Here is an 18108-nt window from a genome sequence, read left to right as displayed (position 1 = left end):
TCAAAGATCCTTGGCAGAAGAGACAGTGTGAACATCTTAAAGTTATTTTGATTTCTTTCCTGTTTATAAACTATATTGTGATCAGACCAGAGAGCAGAAACAATTCTCTATAACACAAGTAAGTACTTTCACTGCTGGTAAATAAATAGCCTGATAATCCTAAAATAATTTGTGCAATCTAAGGCTACAACAATAATGCATACACCTAAAAATGTATGGTTCACCACAGTACTTTGAGGAATGAGAATATTAGCCATTTTGAAACACAGAGTAACGATCAATAGACTGAAATGAGTTAGCATGAAGAGTTTGCTGTCAGTTATGAATAATTAATATATTTTGAATTAATCCTTTTGAGAAATAGTTTCTAAAAAGAGAAAAAAATAGTTCTTCACTCAACTGCTTACTCTGAACAGTTCATAGTGCTAACTATTCTTTGGACAGGTGTTTCCTGCTTACTTCTTATTATGAAAGCCTATATTAGTATAAAGCAGTATGGAGAATTAAAAAAATATATATCTAATTTGTTTTGCAGTACCTTTTGTTTCAAATGTCTGTTATTGTATTAAAATAGATATTGTATTTAAATAACATGTCAAATATTATATTTATATTGAGTCCTTATATTTGTTCTAATCCACCCAATTTTTTTTTTTTTTTTATTTTTTTGTTGTAAACCAAAAGAAGTAGTTCTTTATCATCTAAATCATCTAGGCATTTATTCATGACCTTGAATAAATTACATTTTCAATTGGAAAGATATATTCCATATAATGATTACCTGTTAAATTGTATTATTCCAGGAAAACAACAATTTGTCTGTTTGGACTGAGGAGTAAAAATCCATAAATTTACAAGAGAGCAAAAACCATGAAAAACAGGATAGATTTCTTTTTTTAAAATATAGCTCTAACATCAATCAGCTAAGTTGACAGCAGCACATGTGACTTAAAGAACAAATGCTTAGATAAACAATGACAGAAGTCTGCCACTGCATCAAAAAATAATGGTTGGGCAAGTCATTAGTATGTAAAGATTTTAAAGACAAGTGTTTTAGAAATTATGTCCGAAAAATAATGGCACAAATAAAATATAGCTTTGGGGGTTCCAATGCTATTTTTGGAGTAGAAAAGTGCAAGTAAAGCCAAATAATTTTTTTCAATCTCCACAGTGAAATTAAGTGTAAGGACAAAGAAAATGGTACTGTGAATCAGATATCTGGGATTCAATATCTGGGGTCTTGACTGTAAAAGCATTAATCCTTGAAAGTATGCTTGACACTTATTCCTATATGGCTGAAGAAGAATTATGCCTCTAACTTCTGGTGCAGCATCTTTTAACTTGAAATCCAGTCAATTTTGGTTTATTTATAACTTCTGTGAAGAAAGTGAGAAAACCTTTACATGTTAAAGTGTTCTACATTTTAAACACTGCAGCCATATAGATAACAAACAATAAAATGGAGAAGGCATTAGCGATCCATCAGTGAACAGCAAACAGCATTATTTTGGTGGAAAGGTGAATGTTTCATTTCATAAACCACATCCCCATCAAAATAGCTAAACTATTTCTGACCATTCTGGAATGAAAGTAATGTGCTCTCAAAGGCATAGTATATCTCAGGGAAAACTTCTTTCCAGTTCTGTGTCTAGTGTCCAGCCTGTAGGTAAGGATACAAAACAAACTGACATTAACAAAAAATATTCTCCACCAACAGAGAGTCACAAGGCCACTTTTTCTAAATCCTCAGCACCACCTCCTTGTGCTAACTAATACTTGAGGAAAACACAAAAGCAAGCAACAACAAAAGAATGTACTTGACCATTTGTATAACCCTTTGCAATGTCTGAAGATGAAGTGCTACAGAATATTGTTTGATTACTAAATCAGCAGGTAGAAAGAACTGAAACTATTGTGATAATATTGCAGATATTGTGAAAATCCATTCTGTTACTGGTCTGCTGTGAAAGGGCATATTCACGGCTACATAAATTCCCCATCCAGGAGAGATTGCCTTGAGCATCCAGTCTCATTCTGTGAACACACTTTCTTAGAAAGACTACAGAAAGAATAAAAAGCATGTAACAGAATCGTATTTTAGAGTTTATCATAAATACCAGTCCATGCAAATAGTGAATTGTCCTAATCCCACTGCTAAGAACGTGTCTTTTTCATTACTGCATTTGGCTACTCACAATAGGCTGTTATATCCTGTCATAACTTGAGCAGGAAGCTCAGCACTATTGTACCTTTTTTTGATGTTTAGCTATGGATTTATAATAAAGTAATGAATCAGTTTACTTTATCACCCTGAATTACATCATCTGTGTAAGCCATATATCCTAGGCTCATTTTCCAACTCTATAATAATAAATTCTACTTTCCCCCAGAGGCAACAGAACATGGCAACTTTTAATGTTCCAGAAGGTCTTACCCATGCTGTATAAAGAAGCAAAAAGATGTATACATTCTAAAGTATACTTTAAGTTGTCTCAGGATATGATTCCAACCACTGGGCCAGAGGTAGCCAACCTGTCTAATTTTATGAGCTACACATCTTCACATGGCTGGAAGGTACAAGATATTCACCACATCTTGGTCATCCAGAAATGTGAGCCTATGTTACCTATGTGGCTTATTTCTCCCTGTACCTAGCGTTGTGAATTACCCAGAAGCCTTCTTGCCATAGCATCCCTGCTATTCAACTATCCAACATAATCAAGGTGTAAGATCCACACTTACACTAACAAGTAAGAGGCAGACCTACAATAACAATTTGGTACCTCTGTTCAAAATACAATTAGCAGTCTTTCTCCTGAATATATGATCCTGCTTTCTGCCATTTATGACTATTAACTGGGAACATCATATCCCTTTATAGGAGGAATACAATCTCAATATTATTAATTACCCCAAATTGTACTTGCAGAGACTTTATACAGTCTGCATTGTTGATAAAACAGGTAACAAATTTATTTAGTATTCCTTGTTGCAAGGAGACAGTTTAAAAAGCTCTAAAATGTTATTTTAATTTATGGAGCATTCATTCTCAATGAGTAGGTTTGCCACTTCAAAACATTTTTTTATAAGCCTCTAACAGAGACATATTTTACTATATCATCACAAAACCATTACTCATTTTTACAAGTCCTTTATTCAAATGTTACATTCTGAAAGGATAGTGTGTAAAGAAACTCTATTTTTGAGAGAAGCAATGGGACCAATTTAAAAAGTGATGGTAGAAATACGGTCAGGAAAAAACCAGATGATTCAGCTCAGAAAAGTACAAGGTTATACATCTGGGGAGAAATAATCCAAAATCAGATTCTGTAGAGGAGAACTATGGAGAATAAGAATGCTTAGAAAGACATAAGGACAGCAGTATACAGCAAATCTTCCAAAACGTTTGTATTGCATTAACATAATCAATAAAGCAAATCTATTTCACAAATCTGCAAAGATCAGGAAAAGTTTATTGAATTTTAATATAGTTTAGTGAAAGCATACTTTCCCAAAATAATCCTCAGTGCAACATTTCTGTGATGCAGGGAACACTGACTTAAACATTGACATTTCACTCAATTTCACAGGTTTCTCTCATAAAAAAAACCCCCAAACAATGAATGGCATCACAATTTCACCAAAGAGGCAACTGTTCAGGAAATATTTTTTTAAAAATCCATCACTGGAGGTCTGGATAAGAAGAAAAATATCACAATTTGTAGATGGCTTTCAAGTAGAGCTGAAAGTGGAATAAACCAACACTTTAAGTGAATGAAACAGGTTATCCAAAGTTTTACCCTCAAAAGAGCTGCCAGGGATGTGATAAATGGCTAGAAGATAGTTTTGCACCTGTATGTTCTGTATGATGTGTCAGTATTTTCCCACACATTTTTCATCTCTCTGCAGTAAGCTAGCATAAAACAACATCCTTGTCTGTTCCTCAAGATCTTGGTTTCAATAAGTCAATATCTTCTAAAAAAAAAAATTTTGATGTAAATTCCTCAACAGCTTCACTTTTAAGCTCTTTGTATACACAGTGGGAATATGTAGGGAATACATATGCCCTGAGGACTCTCTGAGATAGGAATAAAGCTTTTCCTCCTATATTTGGCATGGACATGTGTCTTACTAGTTAGTGTTGACCAGAGGACCACTTTAGCCACCTTCTCTACTTCCTTTAGTAAATCTCCTATGACGTGTGCTTCACCTCCCTTGGTGAATTTGAACATGGAAGCCATTTAACTTACAAACTATTTTAGGACTGGATTAGATGCTAGGTCTGATTTAAGGCCTGGAAAATACATAGTAATTGTTTTGTTGCTGGGGGTGTGTGTGTGTGTAAATTAAATTAGTGCTCTGATGTCTTATGCAATGTCAGTATCCCTTTACACTGGATGCTGTGCAATGGTATTTGGCTAAAATGTGGCAAATGTAGATGTGAATAAATATTAGCAGCTTTATTTATTTGTGTCATCAGGATTGTGAACATTCAGAACACTTTGTTCTGAATGCAGACTGAATTTTAGCCAAAACTAAAATCATATATATTCAATCATGTTTTTATGTGAAAGATAAAAACTATTTTATTTTATTTTATTTTATGTGACTAAACAAATTTTGAAAGTTGAAAAGGCCCACTTACTTAAAAGTTATAGACTAATGAATGTTTGGACATGTTAAGCCTGCACAAATAATTTCTGTGTCTTGAAGTACATCATGTACACTGACCTAAACAATTATAATAATTTTAATTGCTTACAGACAATAGACCTGAAAATACCAAAAGAAAAATAGCCCTCTTACCAAACCAAAAAAACTGTACTGTAAATATACATTGTATGAAAAAGAAGATGAAGACACAAATCTCTTAAAGGAGAAATTAATACTATTGATACCAGAATAAATGGAATGACAGCACAATCCCATTAATAAATTTTCAACAACTTACTGCCTAGGAAATGTACTAATATCAATATTCTCCAAATGTGATTTTCCAAACAATATCTTCCTGTGATGAATGTAGCAGCTTGCAGCTTTCACAGAGTCCAAGAAAGGTTTTGATTTAATAGAAGAGGAAGAAATATGAAAAGAATAGTAACAAAATAATTTAGCGGTTAACTTATCTGGAGATACTGAGATACATGCATCATAACATTGCCTTCAATATACAGTGATACAGGAAAAGTCAAAAGGAAACAGAGCAAGACTATGTAAGAAGTAATTCTTTAAAAGTTATTAACACTGCAACAATCCTTTCAGTGGATAAAAATTAGTTTGAAACAGACCAAATCAAGACTACTTTAATTATAAACAAGATACTAATCTCAAAAATGAGAGAGAGAAATTAGTATGGAAAGGAAGGAAGAGAACAAATAAAAATGGTTTCTCTGTATTGGACCCAAATTTTTGGTGCCGTTCTTTTTCAGGCAAATTTTCTGCTCATTTCAGTTGTAGTTTTGAAATTATGAGAATAACAAGCATTCTTGATACTCAAGCCAGTGACATAAGAAATATGAAAAGCTGCAACCCCAAGCTGATAAAGCACAAAGAGTGAGATCTGAATAAGTCTTTCCACTTTCAAATTACTATTATCACTGCTTTTCTGGGGCAGTTTTCTTGCTTTTTCCCAGTCTGCTATCTTCAGATGTAATTAGAATCTACTTCTGTTTAATTAAAAGCATGTTAAAAAGATATACAGAAATGTTATTAAATGTATTCAGGCTACTGCTGCTTGAAGTAATTCACAATAAAAACTGTGTGATCTGTTATCCAATCTGAGGCATTACTTCTTCAGGAGATATTGTGATTCACCCTTATTTTCATTCTTTGCTGTATTCTTCTGAAATTTAAACATAAAATCTAAATTACCATGGTAACTGAACATTTTATCACTAGACATTTCTGTGAGAGCAAAAATTTTTCAAGGTTTAATGATCCCAAGTTTATAAATGTTCAGCAGTCATTGAACCCTCAACTGAAACTTTCATTGAAAAAAATCAATCATTGCTGTTAACTCTATATTTAAAAGATGTTTTGGTGTGTTGCACAAAGAAACAAAGCAATAAGGCTATCAATTCCAAGCAGACAGGCTACACACGTCCCCTGTATCAATAATCCTGCTTAATTTTACCCATCATCTCAGCCTTCCTCTCTTGAATATGTATTTTCATAGAAGCCTGTGACTTTGTGACACAAAGGTCCTCTTTCCAACAATGCTTCAAAAGGCATCTTTATTACAAATGTCATCCAGAAGAGAGGTCAAGGGTGCACCAAGTTTACAATATCATTACCCAGTTCACTGTAGCTCAAGAATATAATTGGGACAGGTCCATTAAGCCCAGCCAAACCAAGGTATATCCCTACTTTTCCTGCAATTATGAAAGGTCTTCTAAACATAGATTTCTTTCTTTAGATAGCTTTTCATGATTGTTCTTCACTGCAAGCTAACCCTAAACAAAACTGTCAGAGGAATGGCACTCTGGTATAGTAATTGAGTAATATATCTTCAAAGTAATGTGCTCTGATAATGACAGCTATCTGGGAACCATGCTAGAGCACTACTGTCATTTAAGTCTTCTTTTTTCAAGATCATTGTTATTGATTTTCAACACTTAATTACTTTTAGTTATTGGAGAAAGAAAAAAACTAGTTCCAATTCAATCGTATGTAATTAGATAGACATCTTGAGCATATCAGAATAGCTTTTACTTGGATGTTCTCTAATGTTCTTCCACATATACATGGATGCATGGATGCATAGAAACACCTAGCAAAATGCACATACCTTGTAATCCAGTGGAAAACTGGATTCTGTTGAGCTGACCTTGTTGTGTTTCAAAGGTCAAAAACGTTTACTTGGCTAGCAGAATTGAGGGTGGTTTAACAGAAAACAAAAAAAGAAAAAGGACATTGGGACCAAAAAACTAATTCTGAAGCATGCGCTGGGCAAGCCAATTGAAACAAAAAGATTTGTTTTCTATAGACAGAAGAAAAAGAAATAAAGAAAAAAAGTTGAAGTACAATGTGTCCTATTAGTAAAACCGATATGGAAGGGAAGTCAGCAAGTTTCCTCTCCCTCTTAGAATCATAGAATCATTTAGGTTGGAAAAGACTTTCAAGATCATCAAGTCCAACCATCATCCATGCCCACTAAACCATGCTCTGACAACCCTCTCAGTAAAGAAATTTTTCCTAACATCTAACCTAAACCTCCCTTGCAGCAACTTGAGGCCGTTTCCTCTTGTCTTATCTCCAGCCACCTGACAGAAGAGACCAGCACCCACCTCACTCTAACCCCCCTTCAGGTAGTTGTAGAGAGCGATAAGGTCACCCTTCAACCTCCTCTTCAGAAGCAATGCAACAGATAACAATACAGTGAAAAGAATGGTGGGTGAAAGCAACAGTATTAATGATCTTGGAGGTTGAACTAGAATGGAGACAGCCAAGTATTCAGTTTTCTTTCACTTACAAAGATGTATTAAATGAAACACTTTAGGAGGATTAGAACAAGCTGGTTTAAATCCAGTCTGAAGCATTGTACAACTTTCCTATATCCCATTACCTGGACAAACTATTACACCATTACCTCATATTTAATTTAAAGCACTTCATATTCAGATTCAATGGTTTTGGAAAAGTTAAGATGAAATGCTAGACAAATTTTATTCTAATAAAAGGTTTTCTGAAGTAGTACTTTTGGGTGGAGAATCTGAATATAATCACCACCTTAAACAACAGAACTGCTCTGAGAATACCTCATCCTCAAAAAGATGCAAATAGTATTGACAAAAATCCATTCACTTATTTTGCTATGCCCGTATACAGTGTGCCAGTATTTGGGGCTTGTTACTATAAACAAAGTAGTATATGTAGCCTTTATTGTTCGTCCTATTGGAAGTGCTAGTGGAACGTTTTGGTACCGTGAAATATAGTCCTAGTAGATACGAACTGTACCATTAACTTCAGTAAGATGCTAGGTGCAAAGACTCATTTTTCTCTAATGATTATCATTGTCCTCTATGGCAAAAAAATAAGACAGGCCTGTCTTATTTACTCACACAGACACAATCTGCTGAAAGATGACCTAGGTACTACTTTCTGCTAGTCAGGTGCCCTGACTTAGTTTCTTTTATAGCTTGATTATCTATCAATTAGTTTACTATCACTTTAAAAAATTCTTAAATGTCTCAGGTCAACAGAAGAAGGGGAAAGAAACTTTATGTATAAGAACATTTAAGCTTTCAAAGATCATAATTTTAGCAGCTTACAGGGAGGAGAGTAATGACATTACTTCAAACATGAGCTATTGAAACACTATTGCTGAAATACACATCAGGAGCTAACCAGCCACTTAATTCTTTGAGAGTTTCACCATTGACTCAGTAAGTTCAGCATTGTGTTCAAGAACTAAGGAGCAAATGTGAAATTCCATGTTGCATCCTTGAACTGGATTCTCTATCTTCTTTATCTATTCTTTTTATGCTAACTTAGTTGATATCAACACTAAAAGGCATCCATAAGGTACACTTATGGTGTAAACTTTACAAATAATGCTTTTGTAGCCAAAATATCTTCAACCAACTCTTCAGATTGGATGAGGCTTTTTCAGTCTTTCAGTAATATTACTGTCTTCAAATGAGAATCACAGGAAACATTTTTCAAGAATACAATGGAACAAGACTATCTTCAAGAAGCCAATGGTGGCAAAGTTTAGCTTAACAGACAGTGTACAAATTACTTACCTGAAACACAGACTCAAAAGCATGTGTATAAAGAAACTGGTCCTAGAACAATACCAATGGATGTGCATAAAGGAACTGGTCCTAGAGCAATAGCAATAGATGGGCAGCAATAGAACAGAAGTAATGTACTAAATCTATACCTTTCAAGGCTGTTAATTCCCTGAGTCTCGTCAAACCTACCTGGAGTTTTACCTTGGATTTACAGACATTAAAGGCAAAGCGATGTCATAATGGCATGTTTTCCAGTATTAATCAATCAATTAGAAATATTCTTTCCTCATGTTTATTGTAGAAAATACAAGTAATATACATATCAGACAAGGTTTAACCAGCAGTACCGCTTCTCACAAAATCCCAGGTGCATTTCAAGATAATGGGAATTGGTATCTTGGGAACCACGGATTTCTTTTTGAGTTAGAATCAAGTGAGTGTTACATCTGCCAGCCCCATGTGGATGTCTTAGATACTTTAAGAAGCCTCAAATGTTACTGGATGTCTGTATCTGGGAAACTGATCTGAGTCCTTGCTGTCTGGGTGGATAGCTCTCTAAGACAATTTATCAGCTATTACAGTTTATCTCTTTTCAGTATTTTATTCCCTTTTCTAAAGGATGTGCTTCTTGTTCAAACACAAATGCTGTTCAGTCATTAAATCAGATACACAGGATTGTCGAATAGGCCTCAAAGACTTGTCTCTGAGCAGTTTTCCTGTTACCAAGACATCTGAACCAGTGAGGTCTAGCTGGTGTGAGAAGGAAGATCTTTTCACAGACTCCTGTAAGACCTTTCCTGAAACTGTCTTTCCTAATTAAACTGCTTTTTGACATCTCAGCCTTGGAAGCAGCTAAAAAGTGCAGGTGGAAGTTAAGCCCAACCTCATCATTTATCATTCCTCAACTGCACAGCTGTTGAATTCTGTTAGCTGGATCTCCTCTTGCCTACTCCCACTTTAATGAAAGGATACAAAACCTGACAAGTCAATCTTTACTTGGACAAAGTCAGAGGGGACTATTGATTGTATTATTTCTTGATTTCTTGATTCCCCAAAAAACCAAAAGCATATTCAGATATGGGTCTAATAGCTCAAGCAAAAAGTGACAGGGCTGAATGTTAGAATTGTTTTCGAGCCTTCTTCCCCTGTATTAAACAACTAGTCCTCTTTCCTATTGGTACAGTGGCTTTGAATACTTTTGTTATAGAGAAGCTCTGAAACAGGATTACACCTTGAAAGGTTCATTTTAACGTAATGCCTTTCTTCATTCAACAAACTTTTACACTGCTATATAGTGTTTAAATACTTAAAACATACATCATACTTTATGTGAAGTTCAGTTACAGATTGAAAATGTCAAGCATTAATACACAATTTTGTATTTTTATATTATTTTCATCTCTTTGTGAAAGACTGAAAGAGTTATTGTCTCAAACATTGTGGTGGGGCAAGTTCTGCTTAACTACGAACTCCATATAACAAGGAGCCTTGCATAGCAAGGAACCAGGGGTGAAAAGAAGCCAATCAGCACAGATCAGCAACAGGATGGGGGGGGGGGCAGGGAGGGTGTGCCGGAGGGGGCACAGCTCCCTGTTCTGATGGACTGTTCTGATATGCTGAGCAAGGCAGCTCACCATGAATGGCCAAAGATCACTTCTGCAGGGAAGGGGAAGTTACTCTCCAAATGACCCGCAAGCCCAAAGGCTCACAAACTGATCATGACACTTAATTAGCCTAATGAGTTTGAGTGCCTGCCTGAAAGAGGGGCAAGGATGATAAAAGAACACAAACTGAAGCCCCACGTGTGCAAGCCCACCTGAACTGGACCCCTCGTCTGACTGAATCAACATTGGACCCGGGTCAGGTGAAATATTTCTCTCTTTCTTTTTCTCTTTTTGTCTTGTTCTCTCTTTCTTTTTCATTTTCTATAACCCCTACGCCTCATCCCTTTAAGACATAAAACCGTTGACCAAGCCTGGGACTAAGAACGGATCCGGCCGCACCTAGACTCCTCTCTGAGAAGGAGTCTAGAAAGCAAGGGGGTCTGCTTTGAACCTTGTGACCCAACGGGAGGACTCTCCTTCTTTCCTGAATTGATGTATATGGTTACCCTGGGTTACACCATTTACTGAGGTAGTTTCATGCCAATTTCTGTTTCAGAAACCCCACCACCTACTGTTACACCTCCCAAGTTCAGTTTGCTTCTGTCATGATTAAAATGTTTAACTAACCATTTGGTGTCCCAAGGGAATTCTGAATTAAGCAGGACTCCCTGGTCTGTCGAGCCCAGGTTGTGACAATCTTGTGTTACATAAACCAAATGTTTTAAATTTTACCTTCTTTCTATGAAAGATTAAAGACTAAATTGAAGGTAAACCAGGGAACATATAATTCCACAGTGTGACAGCTGATGCATGACAGATCTGGTAATACAAATGTCTAACCTCTGCTAACATAGTTCAAAAAAAGGCTCTGTTATTAACAAGCCTTTAAAAATGAGTGAAACTTGATAAAAATAACTTTTACTATTGTCATGGTTTAACCCCAGCCAGCAACTAAGCACCACGCAGCCGCTCACTCACTCCCCCCCACCCAGTGGGATGGGGGAGAAAATCGGGAAAAGAAGCAAAACCTGTGGGTTGAGATAAGAACAGTTTAATAGAACAGAAAAGAAGAAACTAATAATAATAACACTAATAAAATGAAAACAGCAATAATGAAAGGATTGGAATGTACAAATGCTGTGCAATGCAATTGCTCACCACGCGCCAATCGACACCCATCTATTACCCGAGAGGCGATCCCCTGCCCCCACTGCCCCCCAGGTTATACACTAGATGTGGCATCCCATGGCATGGAATACCCCGTTGGCCAGTTTGGGTAACCTGCCCTGGCTCTGTCTTGTGCCAACTTCTTGTGCCCCTCCAGCTTTCTCGCTGGCTGGGCATGAGAAGCTGAAAAATCCTTGACTTTATTCTAAACACTACTGAGCAACAACTGAAAACATCAGTGTTATCAACATTCTTCGCATACTGAACTCAAAACACAGCACTGTACCAGCTACTAGGAAGACAGTTAGCTCTATCCCAGCTGAAACCAGGACAACTATGATAGCAAACATGATAGCATTGTGTACTTAATCCTAGTAAAGTCTTCCTGTCTCACAAGCAAATTGATAAGACACATTCTGTCTTAGTACTAAGGTCAGACACAATAGATATCTCTGATTTGCTGCCAACATTAAAAACATAGACAGTAAACTGCTGAACTGCCAGGAATGTAATATTTGATTCTTTATGTTTCATGTAAGCAAATTCAGCAACTTCATATTCTTGGCATATGATTGCCAGTAGTAATAATAGGTACATGGTAGTACCTCAAATTCTAATAATGTTAGCGTCCGAAAATCAATTTGTACAACATTACAATAAAGAAGGAGTCAAAACAGGCTAAAATCTGCATGTTGAAAGGTACCTGTTTTCCTGCTTGATTGCTACTCACAGGGTATTACTGTGCTGAGCTCCTTCAGCTTCTGGGCATCAAACCACCATGGAAGTGCAGTCTGTGGCCACTGAATGTCATTTTTTACATTACTTGAAAATGGCAGCAGGCTTCACACTGGGCTTGAAGCAGGTAGGGTATGACAAGGTACTAAAATAAACCCAATCAGATCCCAACATAGAGGACGAAGAAAGCAGAGATGTCATGCTTCTCCCAGGAAAGCAGAGGGAGAAACTCTCCCACTGAGAGCACCGTCCCCCCTGCCAGGCCCCTCTGAGGAGAACCAAGATAACTGCAGAGAGGGGGTGGAACAGTATGAAAGGATTATTTTTCATAAAAGTTGTAACTGTGTTATTAATGATCTTATTCATTAAGTTGGACTCCAAAACCATCATGTGCACTAACAATAAAGTCTGTGTTTGTAGTGTGTTGCCTCTGCTCATGAGAGGGTTTTGAATGCAATCGCATCTATCTATGATTTGATATAGGCATCCATCTTCTCAAGATTGAAACCTTACCTAGCTGTAAGGAAAGTAAAAGCTAGCATATTATAGAAACCCTTGGCATTTTTATATTATTTCTGTTTATAATATGTTGTCAAAGTAGACTTCTGAAATAGAGATCTATAAGGAAAAGAGAATATAAGTTTTATTATCAATTATAAGTAACTTTTCTGTCAGAAAGTAATCAGGATTTCTAGTGCTAGGTGCAGAAAGGAATTTATATAACTAGCACCCCTTTGATCCCTTATAGAGAAATTATACCAAATTATTTATGGCTACTATTGTCTGTCTTCATTTCTGGCCAGAATAATGGTAGTTTAACTTGAGAGGATTCCCTGAGGGAGAGGCAAAACAGCACATCCTGAAAGTACCCTCTACCCTTCACTGTTTTATGATGCCACCTCCTGTTGTCAGCTTTTGAAAAGGATACTAAGTTTACTTCACATTAAACCAGCATAATTCTCAATGGTGTTTTCACTATTTAATGTCCTAAAAAAGCTCCTACTCTTGTGTGTGCCAGTGTAGCTCTGGTAGTGAATTTGGCCTCAAGGGTAAAGTAATTGAATTATTTTTATGTTAAATCTATAAGCAAGGGACAAATCTCCAACTAGACTGCAGTACTCAGCACAAATGTGACAGGGATTTATTTTTTCTAGTGAATCTTCATGGTGCTATTTGAATCTAATCAGACTCACAGGGATGTCTAACCTGACCTCAGTATAATATTTCCTTATGACAGAAATGCTCCTTTAAGAACCACTTGGTCCCAGACAAGCCTTGTAAAAAAAATAAAACAGTAAAAAAACTTTCTTCAGACTTTGAGACAGCATGTGGCAATTTATATGAAAATGAATTAATTTTTAATAAAATTCAATGACTGTAGGAAAAAGAATCTTTATAAATGTAATTCAGACCTGTTGTAAAATGGCTTATCATTGGCAGAGAAAACAAAAGCTGACAGATTCAGAAATAAAATAGTATTAAATGTACTTTTGCTTTTTTATTTCTTTTCAGAGCTACTGAAAAGTTGGAGAAAAATGCATAATACTGTTGGTGTGTCTTTTAGGCAAATCTAAACTGTGATATTTTTATATGGTTGAGCTAGACTAACTATAAAAGAACTAAACAGCAGGCATATAAACTATGTGGCTTTGTTTAAATTATTAACAACAGTTTGATTTCAGAATAAATTGCATCATACATATTTTACATAAAATATTACTGATATTCAGCGAGATCATATTTAAGTTGAATAAAGGTGGAAGTCTCTCATCCTAATGAACAGAACAGAAATACTGAGCTTTATTGAAAAAAATAAGTTTGAGATTAACAAATGGACTTTGCTTGTAGAATGGCAGAAAATCCTTAGTCATCAAATAATTTTTTTCAGTCCTTTGATATCAATGCAAATATATCCATTTTCCTCAGCAAGTTTGGGTTGAGATCTGCATTGTTCCAGAAGTTCACATAGACCAAAAAGACAAGTATATCCATCTTTCCTATAGATTGATGAGACTGAATACACAAACTTATGCTCTGCCTGCTTATGTGTTTCTCTGTAATTTGGTAGGATGGAAATGCAGATCCATATATATTCCTACTTTTTCACAAGAAAGAAGTAAAAAAACTGTTGGAAAATGAAAGATTTGTATAATAAATGGTAGTCATCTGTGTCTGTGGAGTAGTGAATATATTCAACAAGGAATACATTCACTCTGATCTTTCTGAATGAAACAAAATTTAGGAATGAGTAACTTGATCGTGCAAGACATCTGAGGGTGAACTAGACAACTTGCCAGTGATTTATGTCAAACATAAATTATCCTTACTGAAATGATAATTGCTTACATAGTCATCAACCTGTTTCACAGATGGTTTTGCTTGTAGAGCCAGCATACCTGAAAACAGAAGGACTAAGATCTATCCCAACTTGGACTGTATGCCTGTATGTTTCACTCTAGACTTAAGGATAACATACTGCTCAACAAATATACGTGTGTAAATTTTCTCTGACATAATGCAGGCATGATGTTACGTATTGCTCAGTAAGTAAATGGTGCTGGCTGATAGTCAGTTTAATCAACTGCTCTGGTGTCTTTTCTTTGACTAAAAGAGTCTACCAGTAACTCCAGTAGGAAAGAAAAAAAAAATAATAAAAAAAATTACTTTATCCATCCCAGTATAACCAATGATTCATATACTAGTTGTACTGGTTGAAAAGACAGAAATATCTCTGAATTGATTTAACTTAGGAAGTTGAGCATATATTCAGGGAATAGCAGTAAATACTATTATCCCCATCTCTCTTCAGCTGCTATCCTACTCTCCTTCAAGGTAACGTTAGTTTCTCTACTGATTTAAATGAAATGCACCTGCACTCTAAAACACCCCTTCTTTCAGTAACCTATTCACTTTATATTTTTCAAATTCAGAATGTTTTTAGATTTCATAATTTTTCTAAACCTTTTACAAACAATGATGGATTTTATACCTGGGAATTTTTTTGTCCAAATCAACTTTTTGTTTTTAAATTCTATATCTAAAAACTAAAGAAATTGAACCCTAAAAGAATATTATAGAAGAAACAAACAAACAAATAAAAACAAAAGGAAAGTGACTAGTAACTCCAAGACTTATACTGCTTAAATTTTGATCCTTTCATTGAAAGACAATTCAAATAATTATGTTACAGGTCTATAATTCTCACCCTATTAAAGCTTTCTTTTTTATCTAAAGTAGCTTTACAATATCCTCTATATGGTTTTCCAACTCCCACTCAATTAGAGTCAACTTACTACTACACAGTTCCTGCTGGTTTTATAATGTTGAATTTTGAGGAGTTTAATTTTATTTGTTAAATGCATGAATAACACTTCATTTTCACAAGAGGGGTAATAAAAACTACAAGAAGTAGGAAGGGAATATTAATAAGAATCTTGAAGTACACTTTACCATACCTAATGACCCCAGACATCTCAGTCTGTGATATGAATAAAAAATGATGAAAACCTGTCTACCCATTATATTACTCAATACCAGGGCAACCACCAATTTGTATACAATGATTAATCAGATAAAGTGAGTCATATATTTATAGCAGTGTTTCTGTCATAATTTTAAGGCCTTTACTTAATCTGTAAGAGCACACTGAATCCAGTAAATTCTTTGGGGTATTGGCAAGTTTATGAGAATTAGCAATAGCTTGTGGGAGTCTGTGTTCTTTAATCAGCAGGTTGGATCTCTAGTGACCAAAGGCTTTTTTGGTACTTAATAGAAAGAAATTCTCTGGTGTCCTTTGGTTGTTTTGAAATAAGAGAAACAGTGATGGCCTTTGGTGTGTTCTAAACAGGTCACAAAAAGTACAGATGTTTTCTTGCCAGCTTTCCAAATAGACTACACCTTAAACACTCTCACAGCAGTATGAGCCAGATTTGCTGAATAAAACCAACACATCACCATGTAGGTGGTTTGTGACAGACAATACGCACCTGATCATACTAGTCAGGGCTCCCTTACCTTCCCACACATGTTTAGTAAATCTGTGCCTATTCATCATTCAGAGTGTGTCCACGTATGAATAAAAAAAAGATAAACCTTTAGCTGATTGCCTCTTAGTTTCAGCAAAAATCAACTACATTTATTTTTGTTTAAGCTTAAAAAAAACCCAAACAAACAACAAAAACAACAGTTTTTGAAAAAGAAACAACATTGTCTTAAAATTCAACTCTGCCTTGAAGTTATTTTTTTAAATTATAATTTCAAATTAATTTTCTTGGACCAGCAGAAAAATTATAACACTCTTCACATGGTATTTCGGTACATTCAGTTTTCACACTTTCAAAAAAGAGGCATATCACTTGCTAAATAAGATCTAGCATCTTAATGTCTTGTGGATACACCATTTGCACTAAATATTTAGTTCCAGTGTGTGAATCTTGCAAGCTAAATACTGAAGACATAACATATTTTAAATGGAAACTGTGGAGACATCTACCTGTCAAACTTTCTCACCTTGATATTCTCCAAAGACCAAAGAAAATCTAAGCCATATTCAGATTTCTGAATTATTTGATTAAAGACCTTTCTACTGCTTCTTCATCTTCTATCATTAACTCTTTCTCTCCCTTCTTCTCCACAGTTATTATATTCTTCTAGATTATCTGTCTCTATGAAAGTTTCCCTATTGCCACACATCCGCATCTTCATACTTCAACCATAGCCTACCTTTTTTCAGTGTCTGTCTGTCTGTCCGTATTTTTTTGCCTCTTTACCTTTCTAGATTACAGCTAAACCCAGTAATTTTGTCATTTTTCTCAGCTGGACCTATACTGTGATGAATTTCTAATCCTGAATGGTTTAGTACAGATAGTGATTTTCTGACATATAGCAGCTGGAAAGAATTGAGAAAACACTTAAAAACTGCTCATAATTAGCATAAATGCACATATACACCAGTTTAAGATATTTTTCAGTTTTACTCTTCTACTTTTAATTTGTTGTTAATTACTTCAGCTCAGGTGTATTACAGCCAGGTTATAGAATGTTCTGTGACCTTTGATTTAGCAAAAAGCTTCTGAGGTTTGGTGTTATCTTTGATGGTACCCAGTTGTGCCTAAATTAATATCAAACAGTCGTGGCATGGTTTATTAGAGAAGCATTAACAGTCAGACTGAGTCCCAGCAGTTTATTTCAAAGCATGCTGTGATTTATGGAAGACATCATCTAACTTAGGGGCAGAGACATGACCTTATAACCTGTTTGTATCATTTTGTTTTTGTAGCTGGTGCTGATTGATCAGTGGGACATAACAGCAAAAGGCAGCTATTTGTCTAAACTGCCTACCGTTTTTCTCTTTCTTTAGAACAGTGACGGCATGTGCTGGTATAGGTCTCTTTCTTCTCTCCTCTCCTGATTCTCCAAAAACATATTCAATTCAAATGAAGGCTTTAAATTGAGTAATATTCCCCTTAAATCCACTGTCAATAATCATCATTTCCTGAACAGTATTAGCAATTTTCAATGTTATGTATGCCATAAGTGGTAATATGCTGTTCTCCATAAAGTAGTTTTCACCTAGATTTTCAAAGAGAAGATGAACAAATATGAATTGAGGCACTCCTGAAAGACACAGGTATTACTTACTAATTTGTTTAGAGAAGGAAAAACAGGTTCACTAAGGATAATGGCATGTTTACGGTCACACAGTTGCTCAGTGGGAGTTAAGATTTCTGTTCAAGCCTATTAGCCCTTTGGACAAAATTCTTTAACAGCTTTAACTTCTTTCTATGACTCTGTTTTTCAGGAGAGTGTGTGTGTTCTTCATAGTTGTGTGTACTTCAAATTTTGTGAATGCTGTGAATAGGATGCCA

The sequence above is a fragment of the Accipiter gentilis genome, chromosome 2, assembly GCF_929443795.1.
Source record: "Accipiter gentilis chromosome 2, bAccGen1.1, whole genome shotgun sequence".
Taxonomy (NCBI): domain Eukaryota; kingdom Metazoa; phylum Chordata; class Aves; order Accipitriformes; family Accipitridae; genus Astur; species Astur gentilis.
This window is presented reverse-complemented; position numbering follows the sequence as displayed.